Source organism: Arachis hypogaea, chromosome 17, assembly GCF_003086295.3.
Source record: "Arachis hypogaea cultivar Tifrunner chromosome 17, arahy.Tifrunner.gnm2.J5K5, whole genome shotgun sequence".
Classification (NCBI taxonomy): Eukaryota; Viridiplantae; Streptophyta; class Magnoliopsida; order Fabales; family Fabaceae; genus Arachis; species Arachis hypogaea.
In genome coordinates this window covers 99249025-99267003 of record NC_092052.1, presented here as the reverse complement: position 1 = coordinate 99267003, position 17979 = coordinate 99249025, and the positions used below count along the sequence as shown (strand labels likewise).

Here is a 17979-nt window from a genome sequence, read left to right as displayed (position 1 = left end):
GAATTAACTCTGGTAGTACTGTTCTCTTTACTTGTGAATGACTTCTTCTATGGAAGGCTATATGTGATCAACGCCATTGCCCGTGGTCATTCAATCTGACGGAAGGCGAAGCTCTTGCAGTTCATTCTCTTGGTGATCCTACTCAAAATGCCACAAACAAGGTCGAACCTTCCGGATCAGAGAATGCTGCTTCTTTGGATTCTAGCCTATACCACGGAGACCCTAATCTCCCCATAAATTAGCTGAACTGGTGTCTCAAGAAGCCCCAAATGAAGTCATGGATTAGCCATCTGAGAGATGCATAATCAAGCTAGCGGTTTGCACTTTCTAGCCACGTATTCACACGAACCCAAGTAGACACAGGTGTTTGTCAGGCACGTTTGTCTTAGAATGATGAACAGAGCTAATTGTCACTGATCATCTTATTCACCATGTTGAAGAACGAGTATGCATCTTAGAAATAAATCAAACACGGATCAAAGAAGAAATAGTAATACTTTTATTAATTCATAGGACTCAGCAGGGCTCCTCCCCTCAACCTAGGAGGTTTAGAAACTCATACTGAAAGGAAAATACAATGATAAATGTGTAAATTGGTAAAAGAGATAAAGGTGTTATGAATTACATAAATCTAATCCCTTAAATACTAAACAAATGACTAGAAAGGGTAAAACAGTCTTTTTAGTGCTAAAATCCATTTCTGGGCCCACTTGGTGGATGTTTGGGCTGAGCTTTGATGAGATCCACGTGCTACGAGGCTCCTAGGGTATTGAACGCTGGCTAGGGGTCCTCTCTGGGCATTTGAACGCTGGTCTCTGCTCTGTGGGCGCTGGACGCCTGGAAGGGGGGCAGGAAGCTGGCATTGGACGCCAGTTTTGGGCCTTCTAATCTGAAGTAAAGTATAGATGATTATACATTTCTGGAAAGCTCTAGAAGTCAGTTTACCATATTCATTGAGAAAGCACCATTTGGACTTCTGTAGCTCCAGAAAAGCTCTTCCGAATGCAAGGAGGTCAGATCCAGACAGCATCTGCAGTGCTTTCTCTGTCTCTGAATCAGACTTTTGCTCTAGCTCCTCAATTTCAGCCAGAAATTACCTTAAATTGCATAAAAACACACAAACTCATATTATAATCCAAAAATGTGAATTTAACACTAAAACTTATAAAAACTTAATAAAAACTAAACAAAACCTACTTAAAACTATATGAAAATGATGCCAAAAAGCATATAAAATATCTGCTCATCACAACACCAAACTTAAACAGTTGCTTGTCCCCACGCAACTAAAAACATATTAGGATAAAAAAGAAAATTGAGATATAATAAATTTTGAAGTTTCCAATGAAGCTTAGTTACAATTAGATGAGCGGGACTTAGTAGCTTTTTGTTTCTGAATAGTTTTGGCATCTCACTATCCATTGAAACTCAGAATGGTTGGCATCTTTAGGAACTTAGAATCCAGATGATATTATTGACTCTCCTAGTTCAGTTTTTTTTTATTCTTGAACACAACTTTCAGAGTCTTGGCCGTGACCCTAAGCATCTTGTTTTCCAGTATTACTACCGGATACATAAATGCCACAGACACTTTAACTGGGCGAACCTTTTCAGATTATGACTCAGCTTTGCTAAAGTCCCCAGATAGAGATGTCCAGAGTTCTTAAGCACACTCTTTTTGCTTTGGATCACGACTTTAACCGCTCAGTCTCAAGCTTTTTACTTGACACCTTCATACCACAAGCACATGGTTAGGGACAGCTTGTTTAAGCTGCTTAGGCCAGGATTTTATTCCTTTAGGCCCTCCTATCCACTGATGCTTAAAGCCTTGGATCCTTTTACCTTTGCCTTTTGGATTAAAGGGTTATTGGCTTTTTCAATTTGCCCTATTTTTCCTGCATTTTTGGGCAGTAATGGATTTTTCTCTTTATTTATTTTTTTTGCCATTTTTTTCTTTCTTTTTCGCATGCATCTAATTTTTTTTTCTTTTACAACATGCTTTTTCTTTTTCTTTTTGCTGCTTTTTCCTACTTCAAGAATCAATTTTATTGATTTTTTAGATTACCAATAATACTTTTCCTTTTTCATCATTCTTTCAAGAGCCAACATTCTAAAATTTCTATTTCAAATATGCACTATTATTCATACATTCAGAAAATAAAAGCAATGCCACCACATCAAAATAATTGAACTATTCTTATTTTAAACTTGAAATTCATGTATCTCTCAATTCTTTTCAATTAAAATTTTCTTTTAAGCAAGGTGAGAGATATATAGAACATTTTACATCTTTAAGACATCAATGCAAATGATCATGCAACAAGAACAAGAGAATAGATAACACATAATAGAAAACAGAAAAATACCAAAGGAAAGGAAGTAAAAGAGAACGAATCCACCTTTAATGGTGGTGGCTAGTATTCCTCCTTAAGGATCCAATGTGATGCTTGATCTCTTCAATATCACTCCTTTGCCTTTGTTGTTCTTCCCTCATAGCCCTTTGTTCTTCCCTTATGGCTCTTTGGTCTTCTCTTATTTCATTGAGTGTGATGGAGTGCTCTTGGTGCTCCATCCTCAATTGCTCCATGTTAGTGCTCAGTTCTCCAAGAGAAGTATGCCATTGATTCCAATAGCTTTGAGGAGGAAAATACATCCCTTGAGGCATCTCAGGGATCTCATACTGAGGCGGCTGCACAGGCTCTTGTCCATGCTCTCTAGTTTACTCCATCCTTTTCTTAGTGATGGGCTTGTCCTCCCCAATGGAGATATCTCCTTCTATGACAATTCCAGCTGAATTGCATAAATGACAGATGAGGTGTGGGAATGCCAACCTTGCATTGGTGGAAGGCTTCTCAGCTATCTTATACATCTCTTGAGGAATCATATGTACTTCTACCTCACTTCTAATCATGATGCAATAAATCATGATGGCTCTGTCAATGGTCACTTCTAACCGGTTGCTAGTGAGGACGATGGAACGTTGGATGAATTCCAAGCATCCTCTAGCTATGGTCTTTAGGTCAAGCCTTCTTAGTTGAATGAAGTTGCCTTGGGAATCCTTTTTCCACTGTGCTCCTTCCACACAGATGTCTGAGAGCACTTGATCCAATCTTTGATCAAAGTTGACTCTCCTAATGTAAGGATGAGGATTTTCTTGCATCAAAGGCAAGTTGAATGCCAACCTCATACTTTCCGGGCTGAAATCTAAGATTCTCCCTCAGACCATGGTGATCCAATTCCTTGGATTTGGGTTCACACTAGTGTCATGGTTTTTAGTAACCCATGCATTAGCATAGAACTCTTGCACCATTAGAATCCCAACATCCTGAATGGGATTGGTTAGGACTTTCCAACCTCTTCTCCGGATCTCTCTTCGGATATCCGGATACTCATTCTTCTTGAGCTTGAAAGGGACCTCAAGGATCACTTTCTTCTCCACCACTACTTCATAGAAGTGGTCTTAATGAGCTTTGGTGATGAATCTCTCCATTTTCTAAGGTTCAGAAAAGGTGGCTATTGCCTTTCCTTTCCTCTTTCTAGAGGGTTCTCTAACCTTGGGTACCATGAATGGTAATGGAAAGAAAAAAAAGCTAGGTTTTTTTATGAGCGGATAATTTATACACTTTTTGGCATTGTTTTTAGTATGTTTTTAGTAGAATCTAGTTACTTTTAGGGATGTTTTCATTATTTTTTATGTTAAATTCACATTTCTGGACTTTACTATGAGTTTGTGTGTTTTTCTGTGATTTCAAGTATTTTCTGGCTGAAATTGAGGGACTTGAGCAAAAATCAGATTCAGAGGTTGAAGAAGGACTACTGATGCTGTTGGATTCTGACCTCCCTGCACTCAAAGTAGATTTTCTGGAGCTACAGAACTCAAAATGGTGCGCTTCCAATTGCGTTGGAAAGTAGACATCCAGGGCTTTCCAGAAATATATAATAGTTTATACTTTGGCCAAGTTTAGAAGACGTAAAAGGGCGTTGAACGCCAGTTCTATGCTGCTGTCTGAAGTTAAACGCCAAAAACACGTCACAAGCCAGAGTTAAACGCCAGAAATACGTTACAAACTGGCGTTCAACTCCAAGAATGACCTCTGCACGTGTAACATTCAAGCTCAGTCCAAGCACACACCAAGTGGGTCCCGGAAGTGGATTTATGCATCAATTACTTACTTCTGTAAACCCTAGTAGCTAGTTTATTATAAATAGGACTTTTTACTATTGTATTAAGAATCTTCGGATCATCCTGGATTGTATTTTTGATCCTGTGATCACGTTTTGAGGGCTGGCCATTCGGCCATGCCTGGATCTTTCACTTATGTATTTTCAACGGTAGAGTTTCTACACTCCATAGATTAAGGTGTGGAGCTCTGTTGTTCCTCAAAGATTAATGCAAAGTACTACTCTTTTTCTATTCAATTCAACTTATTCCGCTTCTAAGATATTCATTCGCACTTCAACATGAATGTGATGAACGTGACAATCATCATCATTCCCCATGAATGCGTGCCTGACAACCACTTCCGTTCTACCTTATATTGAATGAGTATCTCTTGGATCTCTTAATCAGAATCTTCGTGGTGTAAGCTAGATTGACGGCGGCATTCATGAGAATTCGGAAAGTCTAAACCTTGTTTGTGGTATTCCGAGTAGGATTCCGGGATTGAATGACTGTGACGAACTTCAAACTCGCAAGTGCTGGGCGTAGTGACAGACACAAAAAGAGGGAGAATCCTATTCCAGTATGATCGAGAACCTCAGATGATTAGCCGTGCTGTGACAGAGCATTTGGACCATTTTCACAAGAGGATAGGATGCAGCCATTGGCAATGGTGATGCCTCCAGACGATTAGCCATGCAGTAACAGCGCATCGGACCATTTTCCAGAGAGGATTAAAAGTAGCCATTGACAACGGTGATGTCCTTACATAAAGCTAGCCATGGAAAGGAGTAAGATTGATTGGATGAAGACAGCAGGAAAGCAGAGGTTCAGAGGAACGAATGCATCTCTATACGCTTATCTGAAATTCTAACCAATGAATTGCATAAGTATTTCTATCATTATTTTCTATTTATTATTAATATTTGAAAACTCCATAACTATTTTATATCCGCCTGACTGAGATTTACAAGGTGACCATAGCTTGCTTCATACCGACAATCTCCATGGGATCGACCCTTACTCACGTAAGGTTTATTACTTGGACGACCCAGTGCACTTGCTGGTTAGTTGTATCGAAGTTGTGAATGAAAAACGATTTATTAAGACATGCGTACAGAGTTTCTGGCGCCGTTGCCTGAGATCACAATTTCGTGCACCAAGTTTTTGGCACCGTTGCCGGGGATTGTTCGAGTTTGGACAACTGATGGTTCATCTTGTTGCTCAGATTAGGTAATTTTCTTTTTTGTTTTATTTTCAAAAATTTTTCAAAAATCTTTCAAAAATTTTCTCCTTTGTTTTCGAAAAAATTTTAAAATATAAATCTTTTCAAAAATATTTTTCTTCAGAATTTTTAAGAATGAATTCTAGTGTTTCATGATGATTTGTTGAATCCTGGCTGGCTGTGAAGCCATGTCCAAATTCCTTTGGACTGAGGATTCAACTAATCACTTCAATGCATGTAATAGCATACTAAAGCTTGGCTGGCTATTAAGCCATGCCTAACCCTCAGATTGGAGCTTTAGACTAAAGAGCACAAGATTCCTGGAATTCATATTAAAAATTTTGGAATCCTTATTTTTCTTTTTCAAAGTAATCTTCGAAAAATCCAAAAAAAATTAGAAAATCATAAAAATAAAAAATATTTCATGTTTCTTGTTTGAGTCTTGAGTCAAGTTGAAAGTTTGGTGTCAATTGCATATCCATCTTGCATTTTTCGAAAAATTCATGCATTCATAGTGTTCTTCATGATCTTCAAGTTGTTCTTGGTAAGTTTTCTTGTTTGATCTTGATGTTTTCTTGTTTTGCATCTTTTCTTGTTTTACATATGCATTCTTGCATTCATAGTATCTGTACATGAAAAATTTTTAAGTTTGGTGTCTTGCATGTTTTCTTTTCATTAAAAATTTTTCAAAAATATGTTCTTGATGTTCATCATGATCTTCAAAGTGTTCTTGGTGTTCATCTTGACATTCATAGCATTCTTGCATGCATTCATTGTTTTGATCCATAACTTTCTTGCATTGCATCATTTTCATGTTTTTCTCTCTCATCATTAAAAATTCAAAAATCAAAAAAATATCTTCACCTTTTTCTTCTCATAAATTCGAAAATTTGAGTTGACTTTTTCAAAACTTTTTAAAATTTAGTTGTTTCTTATGAGTCAAATCAAATTTTCAATTTAAAAATCTTATCTTTTTCAAAATCTTTTTCAAAAATCAAATCTTTTTCATTTTTCTTAGTTATTTTCGAAAATTTAAAAAAAAAATATTTTTCAAAAATATTTTTCTTATCTTTATCACAAAATTTTCGAAAATAACATCATCAATTAATGTTTTGATTCAAAAATTTTAAGTTTGTTACTTGCTTGTTAAGAAAGATTCAAACTTTGAGTTCTAGAATCATATCTTGTGATTTCTTGTGAATCAAGTCATTAATTGTGATTTTAAAAATCAAATCTTTTTCAAAACTAATTTCAATCATATCTTTTCAAAAATATCTATTTATCTTTTCTTTTTTCAAAATTTGATTTTAAAATATCTTCTCTAACTTCTTATCTTCTTATCTTTTCAAAATTGATTTTCAAAATTTGTTTCAACTAACTAACTAACTTTTTGTTTGTTTCTTATCTTTTTCAAAACTACCTAACTAACTCTCTCTCTCTCTAATTTTCGAAAATATCTTCCCTCTTTTTCAAAATTTTTTTTAATTAACTAATTAATTTAATTGTTGATTTTAATTTTCGAAAATTACTAACCTTTTTCAAAAACTATTTTCGAAAATCACTAACTCTTTTTCAAAAATTATTTTCGAAAATTCTTTCTCTCTCTCTTATCTCCTTTTATTTATTTATTCATCTACTGACACTTCATCTCACCCAAATTCGAACCCCCTTTTCCATCTGTGTTCAAATTTTTTCTTCTTCTTTTCTTCTACTCACAGAGGGACCTCTATACTATGGTAAAAAGGACCCCTATTATTATTATTTTTCTGTCCTTCTTTTTCATATGAGCAGGAGCAAAGACGAGAACATTCTTGTTGAAGCAGATCCAGAACCTGAAAGGACTCTGAAGAGAAAACTAAGAGAAGCTAAAATACAATAATCCAGAGATAACCTTACAGAAATTTTCGAAAAGGAAGAGGAGATGGCATCCGAAAATAATAATAATGCAAGGAGGATGCTTGGTGACTTTACTGCACCTAATTCCAATTTACATGGAAGAAGCATCTCCATTCCTGCCATTGGAGCAAACAATTTTGAGTTGAAACCTCAATTAGTTTCTCTGATGCAGCAGAACTGCAAGTTTCATGGACTTCCATCTGAAGATCCTTTTCAGTTCTTAACTAAATTCTTGCAGATATGTGATACTGTTAAGACTAATGGAGTAGATTCTGAAGTCTATAGGCTCATGCTTTTCCCTTTTGCTGTGAGAGACAGAGCTTGAATATGGTTGGACTCTCAACCTAAGGATAGCCTGAACTCTTGGGATAAGCTGGTCACGGCTTTCTTAGCCAAGTTCTTTCCTCCTCAAAAGCTGAGCAAGCTTAGAGTGGATGTTCAAACCTTCAGACAGAAAGAAGGTGAATCCTTCTATGAAGCTTGGGAGAGATACAAGCAACTGACCAAAAAGTGTCCTTCTGACATGCTTTCAGAATGGACCATCCTAGATATATTCTATGATGGTCTGTCTGAATTAGCTAAGATGTCATTGGATACTTCTGCAGGTGGATCCATTCACCTAAAGAAAACGCCTGCAGAAGCTCAAGAACTCATTGACATGGTTGCTAATAACCAGTTTATGTACACTTCTGAGAGGAATCCTGTGAGTAATGGGACGCCTATGAAGAAGGGAGTTCTTGAAATTGATACTCGGAATGCCATATTGGCTCAGAATAAAATATTGACTCAGCAAGTCAATATGATTTCTCAGAGTCTGAATGGAATGCAAGCTACATCCAACAGTACTCAAGAGGTGCCTTCTGAAGAAGAGGCCTATGATCCTGAAAACCCTGCAATAGCAGAGGTGAATTACTTAGGTGAACCTTATGGAAATACCTATAACTCATCATGGAGAAATCACCCAAATCTCTCATGGAAGGATCAACAAAAGCCTCAACAAGGCTTTAATAATGGTGGAAGAAATAGGTTTAACAATAGTAAACCTTTTCCATCATCCACTCAGCAACAGACAGAGAACTCTGAACAAAATACCTCTAATTTAGCAAACTTAGTCTCTGATCTATCTAAGGCCACTGTAAGTTTTATGAATGAAACAAGGTCCTCCATTAGAAATTTGGAGGCACAAGTGGGCCAGCTGAGTAAAAGGATCACTGAAATCCCTCCTAGTACTCTCCCAAGCAATACAGAAGAAAATCCAAAAGGAGAGTGCAAGGCCATTGACATAGTCAACACGGCCGAACCTGGAGAGGAAGGGGAGGACGTAAATCCCAGTGAGGAAGACCTCCTAGGACGTCCAGTGATCAATAAGGAGTTTCCCTTTGAGGAACCAAAGGAATCTGAGACTCATCTAGAGACCATAGAGATTCCATTAAACCTCCTTATGCCCTTCATGAGCTCTGATGAGTATTTCTCTTCTGAAGAGAATGAGGATGTTACTGAAGAGCAAGTTACCAAGTACCTTGGTGCAATCATGAAGCTGAATGCCAAATTATTTGGTATTGAGACTTGGGAGGATGAACCTCCCTTGTTGACCAATGAACTAAGTGATCTGGATCAACTGACATTGCCTCAGAAGAAACAGTATCCTAGAAAGTTCGTAATACCTTGTACCATAGGCAACATGATCTTTGAAAAGGCTCTATGTGACCTTGGTTCAGGGATAAACCTCATGCCCCTCTCTGTAATAGAGAAACTGGGAATCTTTGGGGTGCAAGCAACTAAAATCTCATTAGAGATGGCAGACAATTCAAAAAAACAGGCTTATGGACAAGTAGAGGACGTATTAGTAAAGGTCGAAGGCCTTTACATCCCTGCTGATTTCATAGTTCTAGATACTGGGAAGGATGAGGATGAATTCATCATCCTTGGAAGACCCTTCCTAGCCACAGCAAGAGCTGTGACTGATGTTGACAGAGGTGAATTAGTCCTTCAATTGAATGGGGACTCCCTTGTGTTTACAACTCAAGGTTATCCTTCTATAAACATGGAGAGGAAGCATAAAAAGCTTCTCTCAAAACAGAGTCAACCAGAGCCCCCACAGTCAAACTCTAAGTTTGGTGTTGGGAGGCCACAACCAAACTCTAAGTTTGGTGTTGAACTCCCATATCCAAACTCTAAGTTTGGTGTTGGAAAGTCTCAACAATGCTCTGAACATCTGTGAGGCTCCATGAGAGCCCACTGTCAAGCTATTGACATTAAAGAAGCGCTTGTTGGAAGGTAACCCAATTTTTATTTATATAAATCTAATTTTATTTATTTTTCATGTTTTCTTAGGTTCATGATCATGTGAAGTCACAAAATAAATATAAAAATTGAAAACAGAATCAAAAACAGCAGAAGAAAAATCACACCCTGGAGGAGGATCTCACTGGCGTTTAAACGCCAGTAAGAAGCATCTGGCTGGCGTTCAACGCCAGAACATTGCATGGTTCTGGCGCTGAACGCCCAAAATAGGCAGCATCTGGACGTTTGAACGCCAGAATTGCACCCTGGAGAAGAGCTGGCGCTGAACGCCCAAAACAAGCATGGTTCTGGCGTTCAATGCCAGAAATGGGCAACAAATGGGCGTTCAACGCCCAGAACAACCACCAATCTGGCGCTGAACGCCCAGAGCTGTGTGCAAGGGCATTTTGCATGCCCAATTTGGTGCAAGGTTGTAAATCCTTGAACACCTTAGGATCTGTGGACCCCACAGGATCATCTCAGGATCTGTGGACCCCACAGAATCCCCACCTACCTCCACTCACTTCTTCTCACCTCTCTTCACACAATCCCACAAACACTCTTCCCCAAAACTCTTCACCAATCACCTCAATCTCTCTTCCCTATAACCACTTTACCACTCACATCCACCCACTCTTCCCCATAAACCTACCTCATAAACCCCACCTACCTTCAAAAATTCAAAATTAATTTCCCACCCAAAACCTACCCTTATGGCCGAACCTTACCCCCCCTCCCTTCCCTATATATAGACCTCCATTCTTCCTCATTTTCACACAACACAACCCTCTCTTCTCTTCTTGGCTGAACCTTACCCCTCCCTCCTCACCTCCATATTTTCTTCTTCTTCTTCATCTATTCTTTCTTCTCTTGCTCGAGGGTGAGCAATATTCTAAGTTTGGTGTGGTAAAAGCATAAGCTTTTTGTTTTTTTCATTACCATTGATGGCACCCAAGACCGGAGAATCCTCTAGAAAAGGGAAAGGAAAGACAAAAGCTTCCACCTCCGAGTCATGGGAGATGGAAAGATTCATCTCCAAAGCTCATCAAGACCACTTCTATGATGTTGTGGCCAAAAAGAAGGTGATCCCTGAGGTCCCTTTAAAACTCAAGAGAAATGAGTATCCGGAGATCCGACATGAAATCCAAAGAAGAGGTTGGGAAGTTCTAACAAACCCCATCCAACAAGTCGGCATCCTAATGGTTCAAGAGTTCTATGCCAATGCATGGATCACTAGGAACCATGATCAAAGTAAGAACCCAAACCCAAAGAATTATATTACAATGGTTCGGGAGAAATACTTAGATTTTAGTCCGAAGAATGTGAGGTTGGCGTTCAACTTGCCTATGATGCAAGGAAATGCACGCCCCTACACTAGAAGGGTCAACTTTAATCAAAGGTTAGACCAAGTCCTCATGGACATATGTGTGGAAGGAGCTCAATGAAAGATTGACTCCAAAGGCAAGCCGGTTCAATTAAGAAGACTGGACCTCAAGCCTGTGGCTAGAGGATGGTTGGAGTTCATCCAATGCTCCATCATCCCCACTAGCAACCGATCTGAAGTTACTGTGGATCGGGCCATCATGATTCATAGCATCATGATTGGAGAAGAAGTAGAAGTTCATGAAGTCATCTCCCTTGAACTCTACAAAATAGACGAAAAGCCCTCTCCTGGGGCAAGGCTAGCTTTTCCTCATCTTATTTACCATCTATGTTACTCAGCTGGAGCTTTCATAGAAGGAGACATTCCCATTGAGGAAGAGAAGCCCATCACTAAGAAAAGGATGGAGCAAGCAAGAGAGCCCATTCATGGATCTCAAGAGATGCATGAAGCTCATCACCATGAGATCCCGGAGATGCCTCAAATGCATTTTCCTCCACAAAACTATTGGGAGCAAATCAACATCTCCCTATGAGAATTAAGTTCCAACATGGGACAATTAAGGGTGGAACATCAAGAGCACTCCATCATCCTTTATGAAATAAGAGAAGATCAAAAAGCAATGAGGGAGGAGCAACAAAGACAAGGAAGAGACATAGAAGAGCTCAAGGACATCATTGGTTCCTCAAGAAGGAAACGCCACCATCACTAAGGTGGACTCATTCCTTGTTCTTACATTCTCTGTTTTTCGTTTTCTCTATGTTAAGTGCTTATCCATGTTTGTGTCTTCATTACATGATCATTAGTATTTAGTAACTTTGTCTTAAAGTTATGAATGTCCTATGAATCCATCACCTCTCTTAAATGAAAACTGTTTTAATTCAAAAGAACAAGAAGTACATGAGTTTCGAATTTATCCTTGAACTTAGTTTAATTATATTGATGTGGTGACAATGCTTCTTGTTTTCTGAATGAATGCTTGAACAGTGCATATATCTTTTGAAGTTGTTGTTTAAGAATGTTAAATATGTTGGCTCTTGAAAGAATGATGATAAGGAGACATGATATTTGATAATCTAAAAAATCATAAAAATGATCCTTGAAGCAAGAAAAAGCAGCAAAAAACAAAGCTTGCAGAAAAAAAAATAGCGAAAAAATAGAAAAAAAAAAGAGAAAAAGCAAGTAGAAAAAGCCAAAAGCTCTTAAAACCAAGAGGCAAGAGCAAAATGCCAATAACCCTTAAAACCAAAAGGCAAGGGTAAATAAAAAGCATCCCAAGGCTTTGAGCATCAGTGGATAGGATGGCCTAAAGGAATAAAATCCTGGCCTAAGCGGCTAAACCAAGCTGTCCCTAACCATGTGCTTGTGGCGTGAAGGTGTCAAGTGAAAACTTGAGACTGAGCGGTTAAAGTCAAGGTCCAAAGCAAAAGAAGAGTGTGCTTAAGAACCCTGGACACCTCTAATTGGGGACTTTAGCAAAGCTGAGTCACAATCTGAAAAGGTTCACCCAATTATGTGTCTGTGGCATTTATGTATCCGGTGGTAATACTGGAAAACAAAGTGCTTAGGGCCACGGCCAAGACTCATAAAATAGCTGTGTTCAAGAATCATCATACTGAACTAGGAGAATCAATAATACTATCTGAACTCTGAGTTCCTATAGATGCCAATCATTCTGAACTTCAATGGATAAAGTGAGATGCCAAAACTATTCAAGAGGCAAAAAGCTACAAGTCCCGCTCATTTAATTGGAGCTATGTTTCATTGATAGTTTGGAATTTATAGTATATTCTCTTCTTTTTATCCTATTTGATTTTCAGTTTCTTGGGGACAAGCAACAATTTAAGTTTGGTGTTGTGATGAGCGGATAATTTATACGCTTTTTGGCATTGTTTTTAGTATGTTTTTAGTATAATCTAGTTACTTTTAGGGATGTTTTCATTAGTTTTTATGCTAAATTCACATTTCTGGACTTTACTATGAGTTTGTGTGTTTTTTTGTGATTTCAGGTATTTTCTGGCTGAAATTGAGGGACTTAAGCAAAAATCAGATTCAGAGGTTGAAGAAGGACTGCTGATGCTGTTGGATTCTGACCTCCCTGCACTCAAAGTGGATTTTCTGGAGCTACAGAACTCAACATGGCGCGCTTCGAAATGCGTTGGAAAGTAAACATCCAGGGCTTTCCAGCAATATATAATTGTCTATACTTTAGCCAAGTTTAGACAACGTAAAAGGGCGTTGAACGCCAGTTCTACGCTGCTGTCTGGAGTTAAACGCCAGAAACACATCACAAGCCAGAGTTGAACGCCAGAAATACATTACAAACTGGCGTTCAACTCCAAGAAAGACCTCTGCACGTGTAACATTCAAGCTCAGCCCAAGCACACACCAAGTGGGCCCCGGAAGTGGATTTATGCATCAATTACTTACTTCTGTAAACCCTAGTAGCTAGTTTATTATAAATACGACTTTTTACTATTGTATTAAGAATCTTCGGATCATCCTGGATTGTATTTTTGATCCTGTGATCACGTTTTGAGGGCTGGCTATTCGGCCATGCCTGGACCTTTCACTTATGTATTTTCAATGGTAGAGTTTCTACACTCCATAGATTAAGGTGTGGAGCTCTACTGTTCCTCAAAGATTAATGCAAAGTACTACTGTTTTTCTATTCAATTCAACTTATTCCGCTTCTAAGATATTCATTCGCACTTCAACATGAATGTGATGAACGTGACAATCATCATCATTTCCCATGAATGCGTGCCTGACAACCACTTCCGTTCTACCTTAGATTGAATGAGTATCTCTTGGATCTCTTAATCAGAATCTTCGTGGTGTAAGCTAGATTGACGGCGGCATTCATGAGAATCTAGAAAGTCTAAACCTTGTCTGTGGTATTCCGAGTAGGATTCTGGGATTGAATGACTGTAAGGAACTTCAAACTCGCGAATGCTGGGCGTAGTGACAGACGCAAAAGGAGGGTGAATCCTATTCTAGTATGATCGAGAACCTCAGATGATTAGTCGTGCTGTGACAGAGCATTTGGACCATTTTCACAAGAGGATAGGATGCAGCCATTGGCAAGGGTGATGCCTCCAGACGATTAGCCATGCAGTGACAGCGCATCGGACCATTTTCCAAAGAGGATTAAAAGTAGCCATTGACAACGGTGATGTCCTTACATAAAGCCAGCCATGGAAAGGAGTAAGATTGATTGGATGAAGACAGCAGGAAAGCAGAGGTTCAGAGGAACGAATGCATCTCTATACGCTTATCTGAAATTCTAACCAATGAATTGCATAAGTATTTCTATCATTATTTTCTATTTATTATTAATATTCGAAAACTCCATAACTATTTTATATCCGCCTGACTGAGATTTACAAGGTGACCATAGCTTGCTTCATACCGACAATCTCCGTGGGATCGACCCTTACTCACGTAAGGTTTATTACTTGGACGACCTAGTGCACTTGCTGGTTAGTTGTATCGAAGTTGTGAATGAAAAGCGATTTATTAAGACATGCGTATAGAGTTTCTAGCGTCGTTGCCTGAGATCACAATTTCATGCACCACTTTTCCAACACCAAACTTAAAACTTTGCTCGTCTTCGAGTAAAAATAAAGAAAAGAGAAGAATGGAGTAGAAGAAGAAGAAAATAGAAGAAGATAGAGGGAGAGAGAGGGCTCGGCCTTGTGGGTTTTATGAGTGTATGAGAGGTGTGTATATGAAGGGTTATGAAGAGGGGTATTTATAGGAGTAGGGATGGGTAGGGTTCGATCATTGGTGGGGTTTTGGGAGGAAAATTTGATTTTAAAGTGGGTGGGGGTTGATGGTAGTTTTGATGGTTTTGGGGAAGTGGTATGGATGTAATTGGGCTAGGGTTTATAAGGAAATATGTGTGGGAAAGTGTGAAATTAAGTGGGGTAGGTGAAGATGCTGTGGGACCCACTGGTCTTGAGAGGCTTAAGGAATTCAGATTCTTTGCTCTTTGCACTGGCATTTGAACGCCCAGGGTCTGCTCCCTGGCTGGCGTTCAATGCCAGTAATGCTGCCCATTTGGGGCGTTGGACGCCCAGGGGCTACTCCCTGAGTGGTGTTCAACTTTTAATAATACTCCATCTAAAGTGTTCTATTTTCACTGCTATAAATTCTGTCTCTGTTCTGACAGCTGCATATGATTATAAACCTAAAATAAAAATTAAAGAAAAATAAAATAAAAGAAAATAAAAATAATTAATTAAGATTGGGTTGCCTCCCAACAAGCGCTTCTTTAATGTCATTAGCTTGACAGTTAGCTCCTTACGGAGGTGAGTATGGGCTCAGATTTTCGTCCCTTACAGTGAACTTTCTTCTTGTCTTCTCATGAATGAGCTCCACATACTCTAAAAATACGATACGACTCACTGTATGTGGTAAGACTGGTTTCTTAGTGAAGACAACTCTTATGCCAGGTGAGAGGCCTTTAGTTGGGACTTTCTTATGCTTCCAGCCTTTAGGTACTTTCTTCTTAGTACCTTTGTGCTTAGAGCTTGTTGATGGCTGTCCAACACCAAACTTAGAATTGGTGTCTAGGGGCTCTATAAAGCTCTACACAGAAAGAGAGGGTTGAAACACTAGGTGTTGCACAGTTATCTTTCTTTTATCAGAGGGAGAATTAGGATGAGGCATCTTGAACAAGATGTGATCCTCCTCTAGTTGTAGAGTCAGTTCTCCCTTAGCCACATTAATGATGGCATTAGCAGTGGCTAAGAAAGGTATTCCAAGGATGACAGAGTCATCCTCATCCTCTCCAATATCCAAGACTATGAAGTTTTCAGGGATGTAGTGGTTTTCACCTTTTACCAAGACATCCTCTACTAGGCCATATGGCTTCTTCATTGTCTTGTCTGCCATCTCTAATGAGATGTTTGCAGCTTGTACCTCAAGGATGCCCAGCTTCTCCATTACAGAGAGTGGCATGAGGTTGATGTTTGACCCTAGGTCACACAAAGTCTTTTCAAAGGTCATGGTGCCTATGGTGTAAGGAATCAGGAAGAGTCCAGGATCTGGAAGCCTCTGAGGTAGCTTTTGCTGAACCAAAGTATTGAGTTCCTTGGAAATCAATGGAGGTTCTCCCTCTAGAGGCTTTGTACCAAATAACATGGAATTTAACTTCATAAGAGCTCCTAGGTACTGAGCAACTTGCTCTTCCCTAGTGTTTTTATCCTCATCAGAGGATGAGTAGTCATTAGAAACCATACACTACAGAAGTTTATTCAAAGGAACCTCTATGGTTTTTTCATGAGCATGGGCTTCCTTGAGTTCAGGGATAGAGGGTTCTTGAGTGGGACTTAAGCACTTAAAGGGTGTGCTTTTACTAGCGTTCAACGCCAGCTCTAATAGCTCTTTGGGCGTTGAACGCCCTTGTTATCCATCCTTACTGGCGTTAAACGCCAGTCCCTCTAGTGTTTTGGGCGTTGAACGCCCAGTAGGGGTATCCTTGCTGGCATTCAACGCCAGCTTCCCTGGGTGTATGAGTGTTGAACACCCAGTGAGGGGTCCCTCACTGGCGTTCAGCGCCAGAGTTCCTGGGTGTTTGGGTGTTGAATGCCCAGCCAGTGCTCCCTGGCTGGCGTTCAATGCCAGCTCTACTGCCACGATGGGCGTTGAACACCCAATGAGGGGTTCCTCACTGGCGTTCAGTGCCAGGCTTGCTGCCATATTGGGCTTTGAATGCCTAGTGAGGCCTTCTTCACTGGCATTTAATGCCTTCCCAATCTTCTCAGATTCGGCCTCTACCTCCACGGTTATGGCCTTGCATTCATCTCTAGGATTTACCTCAGTATTACTAGGAAGAGTTTCAGGAGGAATCTCAGGGATCCTCTTACTCAGTTGACCAACTTGCACCTCCAAGTTTCTAATGGAGGACCTTGTTTCATTAATAAAACTATGAGTGGTCTTAGAGAGGCTGGAAACCAGAGTTACTAAGTCAGAGAGGCTCTGCTTAGAGGTTTCTATATTCTCTTGAGAAGATGGAAATGATGGTCTGTTATTGAACCTATTCTGGTTCCTACCACCTTGATTGTTGTTGAAACCTTGCTAAGGTTTCTATTGATCTTTTCATGAAAGATTAGGATGGTTCCTCCATGAAAGATTATAGGTGTTTTCATAGGGTTTTCCCATGAAATTCACCTCTTCCATGGTGGGTTGATCAGGATCATAAGCTTCTATTTCAGAAGAAGCTTCCTGAGTACTGCTAGCTGCAGTTTGCATTCCAGTCAGATGTTGGGAGATCATATTGACCTGTTGGGTCAAGATCCTGTTTTGAGCCAATATGGCGTTCAGAGTATCAACTTCATGAACTCATTTCTTCCGAGAGATCCCATGGTTTACGGGATTTCTTTCAGAAGTGTAAATGAATTGGTTGTTTGCAACCATCTCAATGAGTTCTCTAGCTTCTGCAGATGTTTTCTTCAAGTGAAGTGATCCACCTGTAGAGCTATCCAATGAAGTTTTGGACATCTCAGACAGACCATCATAGAACACGCCTATGATAGACCATTCTGAGAGCATGTTAGAAGGACATTTCTTGATCAGTTGCTTGTATCTTTCCCAAGCTTCATAGAGGGATTCACCTTCTCTTTGTCTGAAGGTTTGAATTTCTACTCTAATTTTGCTTATCCTTTGAGGGGAAAAGAATTTAGCTAGAAAAGCATTAACCGGCTTTTCCCAAGAGTCTAAGCTCTCTTTTGGTTGGGAATCCAACCATATATTAGCTTTGTCTCTTACAGAAAAGAGAAAGAGCATAAGCTTATAGACTTCAAGATTTACTCTATTAGTCTTTACAGTATCACAGATCTATAAGAACTCAGCTAAGAACTGATGTGGATCTTCCATTGGAAGTCCATGAAACTTGCAGTTCTACTGAAGAAGAGAGACTAACTGAGGCTTAAGCTCAAAATTGTTAGCTCCAATGGCAGGTACGGAGATGTTTCTGCCATAAAAGTCAGAGATAGGCATGGTGAAGTCACCAAGAACCTTTCTGACATC

At 39.3% G+C, this 17979-nt stretch overlaps 2 non-coding genes across 2 annotated transcripts; one reads left to right on the top strand and one right to left on the bottom strand.

The window, feature by feature from the left end:
• Positions 1-7701: 7701 nt before the first annotated feature.
• On the bottom strand, positions 7702-7809 carry LOC112768750 (small nucleolar RNA R71). Its single transcript, XR_003186143.1, has one exon. It is a non-coding gene; the product is annotated as a small nucleolar RNA R71 (small nucleolar RNA).
• A 9686-nt stretch (positions 7810-17495) lies between these two features.
• On the top strand, positions 17496-17604 carry LOC112768054 (small nucleolar RNA R71). Its single transcript, XR_003185493.1, has one exon. It is a non-coding gene; the product is annotated as a small nucleolar RNA R71 (small nucleolar RNA).
• The last annotated feature ends 375 nt before the right edge of the window (positions 17605-17979 follow it).